At 47.4% G+C, this 17791-nt stretch overlaps 1 protein-coding gene across 2 annotated transcripts in view; it reads right to left on the minus strand.

Annotated features, from left to right (window-relative positions):
• Window positions 1-16036, minus strand: part of LOC131259663 (TLD domain-containing protein 2) — a 64085-nt gene extending 48049 nt beyond the window's left edge. For both annotated transcript variants that reach the window (XM_058261208.1, XM_058261207.1), the window contains exons 1-2: window positions 15989-16036; window positions 13748-14489 (exon numbers count right to left, since the gene is read on the minus strand). The gene's annotated coding sequence lies outside the window, so the exon portion shown is untranslated. The remainder of the gene's footprint in view (window positions 1-13747; window positions 14490-15988) is intronic.
• Between the last annotated feature and the right edge of the window lie 1755 nt (window positions 16037-17791).

Consider the following 17791-nt stretch of genomic DNA (forward strand, 5'->3'; position numbering starts at 1 on the left):
GGTGGAGCACCGTGCGGCCAAGAGACGATCAAAGGCAGTTGGAGAGAGAGAAAATGAAATTGTTGTAACAAAATGTAACACAATAGGATATGCAATCACAGTCGCAACTCGAATGCGCTGCTAGCGTATCAATGGGAAAACTATGATACGGGGGCTTGTTGGGTGGCTCATAATCGATTCGATTTCGCGCTTTGATGTGTCAAAAACTAGGAGAGGTGGTGAGTCGGTGACTTTGGCAATGGAAATAGGGTTGGTGGAATCCTAATGTTATCCAAAAACGGCGTATTATAGACATATGTTCGATGCAAAACATGGGATTCATAGCAGGTGCTCAAAAACACGTAATTTAAATGTAGCAAATTTATCGTTAAAACAATCTAATTTCATGAATGTACAGATGTCTCCGTTGTTGATTTCATAGTTGTTTATGCCGTTTTTTTCCCCGCCACCGTTTCTGCACGAAGTATTTTCCGCATCGAGCTGATACGTGACTATGGCCAACTTCTACCGAAAAAGCCAAGCCGATCCGCGTGCAAGCCATTCTATTGAGCCATTTCCTCGTTCGTTGGCAATAATTAGGAAAGTAATTGATCGCCAATTTTCATCTGCATCGAGCACGGTGCGCGCAGAAAACGGGGAGGCTGCATTTCCATTATCGAACGAAGTCGGTCGAATGACGTTCTAATCGCCTCCACAGCGGGTGGGGTTGTGGGATGGGAAAGGGGATATGGAAACGCTAATTGTCCGTGCACGCGTGTGCGCACATTTGTTTCCGCAACGTCAGTCGATCGATCGATCAAGTGATCAATTATGAAAATGAGCAAAACCCGTTGGAAACAGTTGAAGAAACATCCCGTCAAATGTTATTCGGGGCAGCCCGGTCCAGGCGATGCATACGATCGTCGCATCAAGTGCATCTTTTCAGCACGGCGCCTTCGTTCCGTCGTAAATGAATTAGTAGTGCCCTTTGCTGGAAAACAACTGCGTAAAAGCAATCGATAGATGCTGTACGGTGTAGAATATGAATGTCCAGTCAATTACCGTCCGGTTCAGTGGTTGCAGTAATGATTGCTTCGTTGAGAGCTCCGATAGCCACATAGTTTCTTTATGGTTTGACCAGATCTACCGATCGCCAATGGTGCGTGAAATAGCGAACGGGGTTAATTTTATGTTTTACCATCACTTCCTCATCGCTCGATAGTAAAGTTTGTGGTCATACTATGGGAGAAAAATCGCAATAAACTGCCATGCGTTTCCCCCTTCTTTTTAATTTTACTGCAACCGATAGCGATGAGATCAAAGCAACACCATAGCATCAAAATGCAATGAATGTAATCCCCGCTTAATGTACGCCGGTGCAGACGGAATCATAATGTAAATTTATGAACTATCCATCGGCCGGGCGCTTTATTATTCGGCCTAACCGGTTTCGTAAATCATATTAGAGACGGATGGATCGTTCGCGATGGGTTTTATGCTAATCGTAACGAGCAATATTATTTCACATTGGCAAGAGTTGGGGAGGACGGTAGCAGAAAAAATGGGCAATAAAAACAGTACGCACGGTGCTTCAATTCGCGACTCAAAAGTGGACGACGGACTGGGCGGGAATGAAGAAATCGTAAGCCATATATAAATCCAATTTGTTGGCAATTAAAATAAATTACGAGGTGTAATATTTCATTTGTTTTACTGTTTGTAGGCCTAGCTTACGCACATTTATAGCAACAAGTTTATCATCAAGCATAAAGTGGTGACTTTGTTTTTAAGTACGTACCATCAATTTCAGAGATGTTTCGAATTCATTAAATTCCAACATTGTTGTTGTGGTAAAAAATGGAAGAAGTTATTGATCGAACTTGACGATAGATGGAACTGAAACAAAGCGATTGCGTTTGTTGTGTGGTCGCGTGGTAGCGTTATAAACGTTCGTTGCAACACGATGCCATCGTGTTTTCGAACGCATCGTTTGGAACCTTCTTCCGATTGCGACCACTAGAAAACTACCTCAGGATCGTTCCAGATGTGTGTTGAATCGATGCACCAAGGATTCGTTGCAAAAGACTTGCTGGGAGTGTTTGTAGCGTCATCGATTATGGACAAAAATGTAAAAGAAATGTTATACGAGGTAAATGTATCCTATACAAGTTGTTCAAGAAAGCTCTTGACGATCGAAGTTGTCTACAATATAGGCCACTTGGAATAGTTCAGTGAGAAAAATAGGAAAACATTTCCAGCTATCAACCATTCTAATATTCTTTCTCCTTTTCTAAAAAATCTGCACGATCACCCCGACGGATCATACGCCCTTTTATTGGACAGTTGAAAGATAAAACCAAATTTCACCACACTTTTCCGACTGCTCACGAGGGAAACGGGTACGTTGAAAAACCATCAAGGCAGAAGGAAAAGACTAAAACACACATTTGCAATTTTGCCCTCGCGAACCAGCGGCCGCGCGATCGACCGATGCAGGTGCAGCAACCGTCCGTCCGGAGTAGGATTTCGATGCTTGCACAGCCGATGCCGTTATGCACGCCAAGCGCTCGAACTGACACGCGTGGAGGAAAATATGAAAATTACGAAATACCATAAATTGTGTAAGTACTGATTAATCTTGGCCCGCGCCGTGGCGTGGCACGAGGTGCCCGTCCATTGCATCATTCCCGGATTGCGTTTGTTGCCGTGGTTTGTTGTGGCTGCACATGGCCGTTACCACCAGAAGCGCAGTGAGAGCCCAAATATCGGATCGGCATCGGATGAGGTAGCAAATAAAAAGGAAGGCTCGAGCCGTCACTGGGTATGAAATATCCCGGCTGCCCAACAATGGTGCACACCACATCAATCGTAATGCAAAGTGTGCGCACACTTGAACGTTCGTGGCGCATTAAGCTGAAGGGGCCAACCAGAGAGGCTAATGCTTCGGCCTCGTTGATATATGACCATTCATTAAGGGCCTAACGTGTGTGTCTTCAGGAGGGTTTTATCTGATGGTTAACAGGTAATGTGTCCTGATGTACCATTGCCTGTATGACTGGATTTATTGTACTTACGATATAACCAACAAGTCGGAGCCTCTAATGTACCAGTTCAGTTACATCATCCGATTACCTGGGGTTATTGTAATTCCAAAATACAACAACTTTTGTCTCCGAATGTTAACAACATTAAACTACAGCGGAAAACTAAAATGGGATGTAAGTGAAACCGTTAAAAAACAAAACAGTGTCGGGAATGATGTAAGCAGACACTAAATTTTAGAGTATATAGCCTCGAAGTTCTCGTGATCGAAAAAGGTAAAATTGGCAGATAGCGGGGACAGTTGATAAAGCAGTCACGTTTAATTGGAAAATGACGCCAATTAGAAGAGAATTCCACACGAAATGGCCCATTTTGTACCTCGCATACCTACTCCCGAAAGGGATGGGACACAGAACCAAAACGACACCCGGAGCTAAGGTGGTGCTGATTAACCGGACGAAACTGTAATAATACTAGCGAAAAAAGTAATCACGTAGATTACAATCCACCATGTGGTCCTCCCACCGCTCCCTCCGGCCAGTTGACGGAGAAATAGCCATCGCCCCACGTTCATAAACACACGTGAACACGCGCGCGGAGGTGTCTCCAAGCGGCCCTTCATTTCCGTTCCACTTTCCGACGTAACCTTCGGGCATGGCCCTTCGAAGGATTTTGCAACCGGTCGGTGCTGGACAGCTTCAGCAGGCCTACTCTAGTCCGCACCGTTTCGTGTTTGGCGTGCCCGAAAGAAGTCGTTATATCTGGTTCACCCCCTGGCGCTCTGCACCGCACACCACAAGTCCCTCCAAACGCTGGGAATTGGAATTAAACGGAAAAAAATAATAGTAAGGCAAATTGCTGACCGATTTGGTGCAACAAACCTCAAAGGATACGCTGTCAGAAGGCCCCGAAGGCATCCACTCGGCTCGGTGGCGAAGAAAGCGGCCATCGATGGATGAAGGCGATTACAGGACACCCAGTAATGGCTCACTTGGGGAGTCTCTGGTTTGACAGCCTGTCACATGTAGTTACGCTCGAAGCACTCTTCGTTTCCTTTTTGTATGTAGCAATTGCAAGGGAGTTCGTTTTTTGTTCTTCTGAGCCTAAAGGTAAGACAGCAACGAAAGATTCAAAGCCTTATTTAAATCAAAAGATCAAAGTACTTGTCTATCTTCCGATGTTCACTTGTTTTATTATGTTGAACTATTACTGATTCTCAATTTTGGCCTAATACTTTACGCTACAAAGTCGAGTTCTTTTTTTTTTGGGGGTTCTTTGAAATGAAAAAATCTAAATGTTTGTCTGTTTACAGATATCATACGAAGCAGAAGAATAACCAATATTCTCTTCTAAACCTGCTGAGTATCCACACTAGAATAGATAAACTTGTGTTCAATATCTCTGAAATCTGTAATGTTCCGCTAATACATGTAAATTGCGTCAGTTCCCCAGTGTTTCGTTCTAAAAAACGCGGATAGGGACCAATAATGCAAGAATTACATTATCACTTCCGCAAGATACGATAAACATATTTTCTTTTGGGATTAAGCATGCGGAAAAGCATACACAAACATACTTTCCTTTCGCCACCCTATGTTCGGCGGCGTATCATTTGGGGATGTACTTTCCCTTTTCTTTTTCGTTGTTGTAAACCGCGCCAAGATTTCTCTGCCCCAAACGGCTGGGGGTGCCAGACGGAAACAAGCAAAGTTGTCACTTTTCCTCCATTCGGCAGAAGGCGTTTGTTTTCGCTTTTGCATTTTCCTACGGTGTGATCTCACGCCCGCAAGAGCCGCTGTCCTGCCGCACAGTGCACAACACCGGTCAACGTTTGGCCGACGGCCAGGTAGTTGTACCGTGCAACAACCACCGTGCCGGTACAGTACCTCCTGCAGTGGGGAAACAAGTGCATTCACACCGTGCGCGCACGATGCATGGCGGCACATCGTAAGCGTATTTTTAAGTCCCCTTGCACTTCACCCTTCCCACTCCGTCTCTCCCACAGGGGGGTGTGTTTATCATCGGCATCCTCGAAGGCAGCAGAAACAGCAGGTGCCGCTCATACATTACCGGATTGGCGACGGGTCGTGAAAGTAAACGTGAGCTGCATGATGCACCCATCGGGATGATGGATTCGGTTCGCGCTCAGAAGAGCCCCGGATGAGGACCATCGCAACCAAAACGGGTGGTGACTCACCGACACCTTGTGGCGCGTTAGGAAATCGAACGAAATTACGCCGTTCTTTTTCCATGACGACGTGGGAATCTTGCTTGATTTTGTAATCCATTCCCACCGTCAATGGAAAGGATGGAAGGAAACAACAGTACAAAATCTAAAACATACCATTTCGAGGCAGAAATAATGTTCTTTTTATGGGCAAAGAATTAAAAACACAACACATAAAGCTACACGAATCTTTTTGGCGTTCGGGATAACGAGAGTTTTGTATCCAAACTCGCAATGGAGGGCGCATGGAGGGGACAGGGGGCACACATTTTATGATCAACGCTTACCGCAAAACCTTCCCCCCACCAACACACACGCTACCACTTCCGTTCGGTCAACCCTCGACCGCGCCACGAACGTGAATGTAGACGGTGATAAAAATACGATATCAGTTTAATTACAGTCTATTTTATATTCTCGCCTGTAAATCCGGTTCGTCCCGGTTCCCGAAGTACCGTAAAACCATTCCGTCTCTATCACACTCCCCCATACGCTACCGCTGTACAACCCCTCCCAGGACCAATCCACCCCGTGTGGGTGAAAAGTTTAGGTTCGAGGATTCAAAGCTCCATAAAATCCGTTCGATCTAAAGCACATAAATTAATGTTTGACGGTTTCACGTCTGAACCGAGCCCGAATGAAGGGTGTGTGTGCTAAAAATGTGTCTCGTTGGGAGTAGGTAAGTTCGAACTCAAAGGTCAAACCGCGGCCAAAACTGGATAGGATCATGTTTTCATTCCATTTCGACGAGTGCTCTTAGTGAACAGAGCAGGCATGTACTCTCGAGTCGTGTGGTGGTGGCGCGAGAATGCAAACATTCGCCGCACAAATGGCCGCTGCTTTATGGCTTAAACATATACTGTTTATTTTTTTTTTAGCAAATCTAAAACAATCCGGTCTCCCTACCATCTTGTCTAGCGCTCAAGGTTTGCGCCAGTCAACGTCAGTGGTACTGCTGGATGGTATTCTGTCAGCAAAAAAAGACACCGGCATTAGCAAAAAAAATAAGCAAAACTAAAGTGGCAAAATTGTAACGAGTCCGCAAAGACCACCTTCTGCAAGACCTTTTAAAAAAGCAGGTCTCTGTCAATCAGAACCTGCGTCGGAATGGAGGCTGCACGATGGTCGCCGTGAGGGGCAGGCCGAGAGAAATACTACAACACTGCTGGGGTAACGTTTGGTACCGCAGACTTTGATCCCTCTGAGAGAGTTCTCCAACTTTGCCATCAGCCTGACTTTTATATCCAGATGTAGGTATTCCTGATGCAAACATATTCAAATGAAATATTAAAACCGGACCATCTCAACCGCACACAACGGGGTTGGTGGGGCGCAAAAAAAATCGAGCGCAACACGTTCCGGTTTTAATTGTCACCTAACTGCCACCTTCGCCGAGGACACGCCACGTGGGAATAGGGTAGAGCTCTAAAACCGGTGCGCACTGGCAGCGACTCTCTAATATGCGGGGTGAGTATGATGAAAAAAGGTTTATCATTTAATGCGTCGTTGCGTGCTGTTCCTGCCATCGAGAATAAATAAGCACAAGAATTGAAATATATGAGAGAAAAGGCAGAAAAATTTGTTTTAACTGAACACAATTTTGATCGTTTTTAATTCATTCGTTCGTACAGAAACAAATCAGGAACATCAAAAACAACTTTATCTTCGTCTCTTGATGCAGAAGGTATGAGTGTAATTTGCTTGCAAATCAGCTGTGCTTGGACCACGCACCAAACGTTATCTTGTTATCTGCGTGCTTTTTTTGCGTCCTAGAATCGTGCGTACCACAGGGACGGGCGTTGAATTTTTCCAAGACTAATTAAACGGACTAACGATGGCGTTAGAGAAATATAGATATTCTTTACACTGTCATCGCCCTCCTTAGAGTCGACAAAAAGAGTCATAAATCGTACCACCGAGAAACTGCGTACATTCCGTCGGTAAAGAACCTTTGCTGAAGCTGTTGAGCCAACAATAATATTTACGGTTTTCTGCCAGAGCAAGCAGAGGGTGGTTTTCCGTTGCTGGAAGCTCCCATCGGTGCGCGTTGCCACTTTGGGAGCGGCCCACATGAAACGGTTTACGACTTTAAGCTTTTCTTCTTTGAATTATGATGCACCGTTTCGGTTCTTCTGAAAAATGTCTTCGATTTTGAACGATTATTATAGTGTTACTTCTATGATATAAAAATCAATTTTATAGCACCGTCTCTTTGGAAACGAAATAAGATCAGACCATGTAATATTGCAAACCAGAATGTTACCTACACGACTTGTGCAACCAGAACGCAACCAAGGCACCTGCGTGGTCCTACGGCGTTGCTGTGCAGCACGGGGTACTACCACACTACGTTCGCGCCGGCACCGAGGACCGGTTTTTTTGATTCGAAACATTTCGATTTACGTGTGCCAATCATCGGCGTGTTGGCGGCGACAGAGGGTGTGTGTGTGTGTGTGTTTTACGGTGGGCTCCCCAGAACGGATATGGCTTGCCGTTGCGTTTCCTTTTGCGCACCGGCGAGAACGCGAATCGCGCGCTCAAACGTGGCCGAGCGTTTGGGTCGGCTGCCCCCAGAACAACCTGGAGTGTTGGCTCAGGTCCGGCGTCAAGGCTAACACGTGATCGCCGTCGATTGCCGGACTGTGCAAAAAAAAAAAAAAGCGACTCACAACCCCCGATGCACCGCTGCACTTCGTATCGGTAGTGGTCAAAAGGGCCCGCCTGTGGTAGTACCATGCACTAAGCGTTAAGAGCTGTCGTGATAGCACGTTCGGTGGTGGTTCTGCACCGGACCGTGGTGTTGTTTGTTACCTGCTGCAGCAGAAACAGCATTCCGTTGCCAGTAGGGTGTGTCGTGTTGTGTGACGGTGACGATCACGAGACGGCCGAGCGTGTGGGAAGATGCCAAGAGGTGACCACGAACCACTCGTCGTAAGACAAACACAAACACCGTCCGATCGAGCGGAACATTTTGTTTACCTCCACCATGTGAACGACAAACATTCGGTTTTAATTTGCAAAAAACGGCTTAGTCAAATCAAACATTTATTCGTTTGCTGAACCAACCTAAGATAGAGATATCTTTTATGATTTTTAAATCTATGTTTTATTGTGCACAACCCTCTGATTAACAAATGTTTTTCACCTTCCAACGGTTTCAAAAATCGTCACATTCTAATCACGCACCGGCTAATGAACAAGAAAAAAACAACACGAAATCCAGCATACCAATTCGGCGGAGATAAAATCAATGTCTGCCCCCCGACGCGGCGGGAGGTGTTGCTCTTGTGGATAAATGTCATTAGGTGAACATTTGCCCCCAGGACGGAACACACTAGCTCATTTCCAATTTCGACACGGTTGTCAGTTAAGATTAATGAAAATAAATCGATAAAATTCAAGTGCCCTATCGAAGTGGATGGATTTATCGGACACCGGAATCACCCGGGGGGGCAGCAGTTTTGGTTTTTGATGGCGATTTTAAAGCTCACCCTAGAGTTAGGTCTTTTCCTTTTCCGGTCACCGGTTCGGTTGCGCTCGGGTTTGATGGGCAAGCTAGGTCTATAGGATGCTTGGAGGTACGTATCGCAGATCGATAAATTCATACCGTAGTCGCGCGGATCAATTAAAACCGTGCTCGAACCGACGCAGACCGATCCGAAAGAACGAGTCGGCAAACTGCTGTCGCTGCACTTTTCAAGGTAACGGCCGGCTTCATATTTCCGCGGAACCGCTAATCGAGGGCGCGATCGCGAGAACTTCCCCTCCCGTTCACTACCTCTTTCGTGTGGGGTAAAAAGAACAAGCGCAACCTGGTGGAAACGGGCTCGTACCGGCAACCGGAGCGTCCTCTCGGGGTCGGATTTGTGGTTTACCGGCTGTATGGGGTTTATTTTCCACACCTGACATTGGGGGGTTTTGAGTTCGTCCACCTAAAGGGTAGGTGGGAGCACAAGCGTAGAGGTAACGGTACTTCTGGTCCACCACAGTATGACGCGATTGCGGAAGGGGCGCAACAGTTTGCGGGCGCGTCGTGGGGATCCCTGCAGCTCAATATATCCATGGAAATAATATGCACCTTAAAGTCATACTTTACGACTGCAAGCGACTACTTTATGGAGCGCGCCAGGCTGGTCGAGCGCGATTCGAGCAGTTGTTCGCCAACCATTGGCGGGTCGTTCAAGGTTGGATTTAAGTGAATTTAAACTGCTTATTGGTTGTAGTAAAGTTCAGCATCCTTTGCCTGATATTTACAACCGTCCCACCCCTCCTCGGCGTGGGAAGAAAATACTGTTTATGGATTCATCATGCTCCGAATGGTACCGTTGGTCTGCACTTTGGGAGTACTGGTGTGCGGTTTAATGAAGGCATTACGAATGTCTTTGTCATGGAACAGGTTTGAAGAAATATTCTACACCATGTGAGCGTTGCTGCAGCGACTAGATGATCGAATCCTGGCTATGGCCAAGCCCTCTGAATAATTTTGGGATTTAAATCCAACAAAGTATGTCTAATGTCCGTCCCTGACGGTTCAATGTTAGTTTGCTCGAGGACGAGCAGGTTGCGATACTGCTGTACAGACAACAGTATGGTGGTGTGCTTTCGCAAATTGGAATCCATTTTTCAAAAACCCACCAATCCCGCTTAGTGAGTTGACCGAGAACAAAGGACACGAGAAGCGCACCGAGCGCGGCAGTAAAATCCAAACGGACTTAAATGACCCGCTCAGCCTCGAATGGAGAGATGTGGTTGTCCTTTCGCTTTCGATTGCCGTCGGGTGCGCTAACCGTCTCATCATCAGCGCAAACACCGAAGTCGAGTGCCCGCCGGTGGTTTGGTTCGAACTGGACAGATTTTGTAGCCCATCGGGTAAGGGTTTCCCCCATGCGGCCGGGAGTGTGCTAATGGGGTGATATTTTCATCTCTGTGCGGTTCAGTGTGCGTCGTTCCACTCCGTAGGCCAATATGAGACCTTATTTGTATCTCTCTTCAGTGCGGGCGCGTTCCTTGCCCCGCAAGCCAGGAAGCGATAATTAACGCTAACCGGTGCTAATTAGTGGCCCCGCAGTAAAAGTTCAGTTCATCGCGACAGACACACACGCATACACGGGCATGCGCGCCTATACGCGGATTTATTTCCGTGGCCACGGATTACTGCACCTGACCTGGGACCAGCGAGGTGCACGGTTTGTCGCCACTTTGCTTTGCGGATCGGATGGTCGCACGACGCACGAGAGCTTGTGGATATAGACATCGCGAGTTCAATATGCGTGCGCACGTTAGGCCGTGCTCTTATTGTCACCGGACGTCATCAGGTTCTGTCGATCGGTGCGAACACCGTGATACTTTGAGCGTCGCAATTGCTGCTACTTGTGGCACGACCAGGTACGCGAGCTGGTATCTATGGCGAGTCGGGTGGTATGCATTGGAATTGAGGCACGTGAAGGTTGCACACCTTCTGCCAAGGGTCAGCCACTTTGTCTCGAGCGCCCTCCGTCGAAAGTGAAGCGTACCGTGCTAATCGCCATGGCTCGTAGCGATGTTAAGGGTCATTTAAGGGAGTGTGATCTAGTATTAGTGGAGTTGTGTTCTAAAACAAAAGTTCTAAAATAAAAGTTCTGTTCCCAAAAGCTTAAGCGTCACCGCTGGAGACAGGCAAGCAGTCATAACGCAGAATTCAACTTTGAAAACTATGACTCGGATAGGGAATCACCCAGCCCAAGGGCACCGACCGCAAAGGTTTGATAGGGGATTTTCTCTGGAGCCTTTCTTTTCAATCTTCCACGTTGTTTACGTCATCGGTTCTGATGGGAGTGACAAATTTCAACATGCTGGCCATCCCCTTTTAAGCCATTCGAAATGTCCAAGCTGTATGGCCGTGAAGCGCTGAGCGATCTTTCTTGGATACGATTAAGGTAAGGATTATTCAATAATCCCGTTGGTGTTAGAACTAGTGTGCATCATTAATATTCAGACGTTATAAACAGGGACATGGAGCAGAGGTATTATTGAAGGAACCCCTGTGATCCATATTAAATAAAGTGAAATGAAATCGAAGTCGAACGAAGTTTATTCTTATACAGTAAGAAGGAACCTGTGATGACGTCGAAAAACTTGATCCCTGCTAAGTCGGTGGTTGCCGACTTCGCAGTGATCTCGAAAAAAAAATCACTAAGACTCTGCGTCACTCAGTGTTTGTTCTCACTGGTGTAACGAATGGCATTTGCTGCCCGTTCAACGACTGCAGTCGTAATCTGCCGTACGGAATCGAAAAAGCAATCGAATCGCACCATCGCACCCTTCTTTTTCTTCATCGTACATCATTTGGTTGAGCAGGTGTACCTATGTACAGCATCCCTTTTGAAACCAATCTGTGGTCTTTCAGTATCATCCGATGATGCATAACGATTTGTTTGTCTCAAATTCCTCGTTCCATCAGCGTGTAGTTGAATACTCAACCTTCAAATGAACTACTGGACGCCACGAAGCACGAACGATGACCACATCATAAGCAACGGAACTCCGTGTCAATTCAACTCCATATATACAAGTATGAGATCTGTTCAAAATTTTTGAGGAGCTATGCACCTTACACACGCCTCTAAACTCCTCATGCGGCATTGAATGTATTGCTGAAGATTCTCGACCTCCCCGCTGGAGTGCTTCTCAGTCGAGGAATGTTGATCTAGCCAGACACTCCACCGATGGACACATCCGAGACGGAGCGCTTACTACACGATCTGACGACGATCGTTCCGGCCTCCGCGAGAGGTAGTTTAAAACTCGTTAAACTACGACTGCAGGCTGACCTTTCGTTCGCGGATGTGGTCTCGCGGGGCCGGTTCCAAACCAAACTCGATTCTTTGTGTACAAGAACCTCCTGATGCCATCGCCACAATGCGCACCACCCGTCTCGAAGATATCGGTAAATCGACCGATTTCACCAACACACCAACCGGCCGGGCGTGACGAAGCGCGCGCATGGTGTGCCCGTGTGTTCAAGATTTCCACGTGCGTTTTCTCGTGCGGGAAAAAGAAGACAACTAGCCACACTAGGGATGTTATTTCGGCATCGAATCGGACCGAAACTACCGCACGGCAACAGGTTTTCGTGCGTCTCGTGGGAGGGAATGGGGTTGTTTTTCTTTGCTTTAATTTCTCGCGGGGCCCGGCTCCAAACGGCGATGCGGTGCGTTGAAACACACGGTTTGGCGGTTTCTAGTGGACCGACCCTGCGAAACCGTGCAGCAAACAGGAAGAAGGAGCAAAAACCAAACAACAAATCGCACCGTACATAACCGAGCGAACGGACTACGCAGCTGAGTACGGAAAGCAGGCAGGTTGGAGCAGTAGACGAAAACCTGCTTTCAAATGTGTCCAGATTAAGTTAACGCGCGTCGTTGAGTTGCGATGTCTACCGATCCGTGCACTATTGGGTGGCGTATAGTCCAGTCCAGTGTGTGCAGAATAGACACGATTAGAATGAACTTCGGCTAGAAAATGTTAAGATTGATTTTAAATTAATTGCCAAACTATGATAATGAGAGAATCGGAATGCCATACACATGGTCTATGTTTGAAAAGTAGTTAAGATAGACAGCATTCAAATCAGGACATAAAGATTAACAACCTAACCAGCGGTAGAAAATTTCAAATATGCCACTCTGGAGATATTCTGGCAAATATATTATATAGAACACGTTCACCCTCTCTTTCGAAATGGAAATATTTAAGGCCCGTATGCTCATCGTGTTCTTCAGATCGCAGGCCACTCGCAGGGAACGAAACGAGCCCCATCGGAAACTGGTCACGATCTGCGCTCGTCCGCGCTAGCCAACTCGTCGGGCCATCCACCGTTAATTTCATCCCCCGAGAGACACAGACCGGATTGATCCGGACACTGTGCGTGCCACGGCGTTAGACGGATGGACTTTCCTCCCTTTTCCAGCCGGACGGATCTCGGACCCGGTCGGGTAGCTCCACGCGATCACTTTGCGTCACGGGACCGAAGTCTCGTGCTGCGGAGCGGGGCTCTTGCGCAGGCTCGTTGGTAAGTGTAATACTTAACCGGCAAAAGTCGTTGGGATGTGTGAGTTTATTAGCCGACCTGTGAAGGGTACCAATACCATCCGGGGCTGGCTTTCTACTCGCGCCTGGCAATCAGATGTTCGCTTAAGGTGACGTCGTCAGGCTGCTGAACAGCTGAACGAGGCAAATGAAATCCGATTGTACGGGTTAGAGGTTGATTTATTTTGTATTTGAAAAGTGCTCGGAATGTATTCCCCCAAAAGGAAGGCCAGGAAGGATTCGGTCGTTTGCGGAATCTCCTTATCTATCGGAACATAAAACTGTATACCCTAGCATCATTTTTCACAATAAAATTCGTTCGAAAGAATTAAAGTACGATCGTTTGCAGCTGTAACGTTGGAGCATTATCGATGTATTATGTAAAATAAAAATACATAAAATTGCACACTTAATGTATAACCAAAAACTCACTTCAGTTAAACAAATGAAACACTCCGAGTTCGAAGATCGGTCACTATCTACGCTGGACGATGTATCGCCGGTTCGGTGTCACAGACAAAGGAAACAATTAACGGTTCGGTCAAGTTGAAAACGTACGGATGCGGTCTTCACTTCTCAGGAGCTTGACTGGTATTCGACAGCTCGTGGTTAGTGTATTCGTCGATTTCGTTTTCAAAAGTGGATGCTGTCTGCTCCGTATCGAAGGATGTTTGACGTTGGTGAGGATGGTGACGTTTCGTCGCAGTATGGCACACAGAACACACAGATAAGACACGGCAGCAATAAGGTTGGTTAGGTCAGGATCGGGTATCGTAAATGGTCGTCCTAGCCTGCTGCGATCAACGTGTTACAAATGGCGTTCGGCTGTTTTGGATGTCACCGGCCACTGCATTCACTGTATTTTCGAACACGGACACGAAGTGTGGAAGGATCCACACACCGACCTACACCCTCGTGGCTAGGATGCCAGAAGATGGTAGACGGGCACACAAATTCAGACACACACAAAATACAATTCAAACGTGCACACTAGCACAAAATCGGGATAACACTCTTGCACACACTCCTAATTAGTATAAAAGTGGCGGCGTCGAAGTTGGAGGGACACTTTTCGTGGCACAAAAGGGCCAGTCGAATTTCTTTTTTTTTTACGTTAGTATGTTGGTGTTGGCAGTCACATTGCACTAGTAATCATTTGTTGGTTTTCTTTGCACTGTGTGAGGAAACAAGAAAAATTATTACACTTTCTTGTGAAAGAGTAAGAAACCGACCTTTTGACGATGTACGTTAATTCAAGTCTCAAAAGAAGTCCTAATAGAAAGAAATGGTTCTCGCAACGAAGAGTTCGTAACTACACTGCAGAAGTTTGACATAAGTTGCCCAAAGCTTACATTTGTACACCAGATCGAACTCCTCGTGGCTGTTCGGATCCAGCTTTCGCACCGGGCTCAAGAACTGTTTCTGCCTCTTCTACTACATCTGAGAGTACGCTGGCGTACCACACCTAAGCCATGGCTGCAGCTACGTCTATCTTCGCCCTTCTGCACAACAGGCGCAACATGTATTCGTGCTGATATCGGAGCGCTCGAAAGCGAGCGCGAAAGATATCGGTTTGAAAAAGAACCATGATGATCGGCATGCGGCCGCGCATGAAAAACCACACACTCACACACCAGCGCCGCCAGGCCGGAGAAGCCTCCACCGCCGTGCGCGACAGGCAAACTGCGTGGCCCCATCTCATGCCCATCTAACTTTCACTTGCAAAAGAGTGGCCAGCAGCAGTCTGCAAAACGGCCCCCCTCCCAGCGGCACCGATACACGTCGGTGATGGCTCAACGGACGTGCTCTCTTCATGCCGCACTACGATAACGAAAACATTCCGACAGCCAGAAGTCGTTGGACGCAACAACGCTGGCTGGGATCGTCGGGCCGTGGGTAAACTGCAATCCGACCAGGCGTACCCGTGTCTACGCGTGAAACCGGGGTCCCGCTAGCTGTCACTGACATCGAAAAAAAAGTACAAATATAGAAACTGAGATGAAAACCTGCTGTTAACCACTCGCCCGGCCAACAAAGGCGGCTCCATCGCACAAAGGTCCATTTTTGAGGCAACGGTGCTACGGTTTCGGGTTTGCCACACAAATTTGACAGATGAAAAATGAAGCCACGATCATCAGTAGTCCGTTGAGAACGGCACTGGATCCACTTTCGGCCAGTAGTACACACGCCTTGACAGCTTCACCGATGAGTCGGAACGCACACAACACGCACACGATATCCGGACGGCGAACCAAACCGACACTTCCGCCAGCCGGATACCAGCTGAAGGCTGGTGAACAGAAGCGGCAAAAAAAAACACAAGCCTCTCGTTTTGCACTTTGATTACGAACTGGACACGCGCGGCCACGCACGTACCGATCTTCACGTTGGGTATTTTGTTTCCCCTCCTTCTGCAAACTCTGGTCATTTACCGGAACGACACACCGGGCGCACGCACGGCAAAGGAAGCGCCACACGGGCGAGGTTGCGCTGTTTCGATTTGTTACTCCACGGTTTGCATTGCGTTTGCGGATCGGGCCACGGAAGTCGATAGATTCCGTCGCCACACAACTTTTTTTGGTGAACCACTGGCAGGACACACAAGCCTCCCGCCGGAGATCGGAGGAGCGAGGGGGATAGGAAAAATAATTAAACAAAAAAAAACCAACTGACAGCCAAAGAGGTAGAGAGAGCCTTTTGCTAGCGCCTGCGTTCGGTCGGGCAACTGGTTGGACACTAAACGGTGCCGCTGCCGTTCGAAAATGTTTAATAGCCCGAACGCCGCACTCGATCTTGCCCGGTGGAGCGGGGCGCCCGCGTGAAGGCGGCACAAGACGCAAGACACGAAGGCGAAGATCGGCCCACGATCGGTTCTTCGCGGAACTCACCGCGCCACGGGGGGATAAAAGCTTCGCGCGATTCGGAGAACTCGCGGTGCGCGCCCCAACGCGCACTCACGGTTCGGAGGGGCCCTCATGGGGAGCTTTTGAGTGCGATCGCTTAAAACGATTTTTTTCCTTTTTGTTTGTTGTTTTGTTTTGTTGCGGATGCTGCGCGGTACCACGTACGGCGCTGCGTGTACTCTCATGTGATCGTTCACTCACCCTGCCCCAACGCGGGTCGCCGCCAAAGCGTGCAGATCTCGACCGCAATTTAATGCAGCTTGATAACACCGGGATCAGTGATCGCAAACTTTTACGTTTGAAGTAATCTCATCGTTTAAACGCACTGATTGTTACGATCGTGTGATGAGTAAACAACTCATACGTTGTTCTATTGTACTGTTGTCTGGTACTGTTTTATCTGCGTTGTATGCAGATAACTCATGCTCATGATGGTTTGCTGTGTCGTTTACATTTTTAATTTCAATCATCATTGCATACATAAATTATTTGTTTGCTCCCTGGAGTTTTGGTGACCCAAGATGTTCTTTGTTTGTGATTGTCTATATTTTAAAACGACTCAGGTAAGTCTAAAATTGTGTAAATGGTCAGAGAGTTATCACGATCTTTGTCTTTGTATTAAACCTGAGAAAAGCTTTTTATCGTGATAGCTATTTCTAATTGATTTTAAATCATCTTACTAAAAATAGTTGGCACATTTATTTAACGACCTTTGCGTCAAAACTATATTTCATGTTCAGTTTGCTTTCGAAATGGTTATTCTGATGAAATGTATCATTTAGCATCATAACATTGTAGTGCTTTCGAACTATATCACAACTTATCGCTTCGGTCAGGACAAAAGGGTCAATTAAGTGTTTTCCCTCGGGGTGGAATGGTCCGGTCACCTGTTGGGTCACCTTGGTGGCGGGGTCGAGAACTCTTGCCGTCGTGCTTTAAAGAAAATCTTCGATCAGTTGTACAACATTGTTACCTGGAGGTGTATCGAGCATTCTTTTCTAAATGGGTCTGTTTTTTGTGTCTAGACAACAAGTTCCAACAAGTAGTCGGCGGACTTTGAACTATAGATGCATGCGCCGGCCAGTGTTCTGCAGGCTTCGTGCGTTGCGCCCTCTATTGCCCGTGTGCGCTGGCCGGAAAGTGAAAGGTAGGTTCACGTGGCCACCAGACAGAGACGGTCACTTTACCTCTGACCATATTTCTAGTGCTCGTAGATGCTTCGGTGCAACAACGGTGCAGCGGCAGACAGTAGAAGGCGCCACCTATGCAAAAACCTAGTTTCCACCCCAATACCCTCCATTATTAGCATCTACCCCACTCAGCTCCCCCCCAATCCGTTTGGAAGCGGACGGTGTTGGTTATTACCCATAACGCTGCACCCAGGTGGTGGAGTGTTGTTGTTCTCACGCAAATTTGTGCAATTTGTTCGCCTCAATCGTGAGCTTCCACCGCTTGTGCCGTGCGCTCGTGTACGTGATCTAAGGCGGACCCGTCCGTGGGCCGGCACACTTCTCACCCATGTGCGCGTTAGGGGAGGGGGCGAAGGCGGGGCTGGCTAACTTTGTTAAGCTAA

This window comes from Anopheles coustani, chromosome 3 (genome assembly GCF_943734705.1).
Source record: "Anopheles coustani chromosome 3, idAnoCousDA_361_x.2, whole genome shotgun sequence".
NCBI lineage: Eukaryota > Metazoa > Arthropoda > Insecta > Diptera > Culicidae > Anopheles > Anopheles coustani.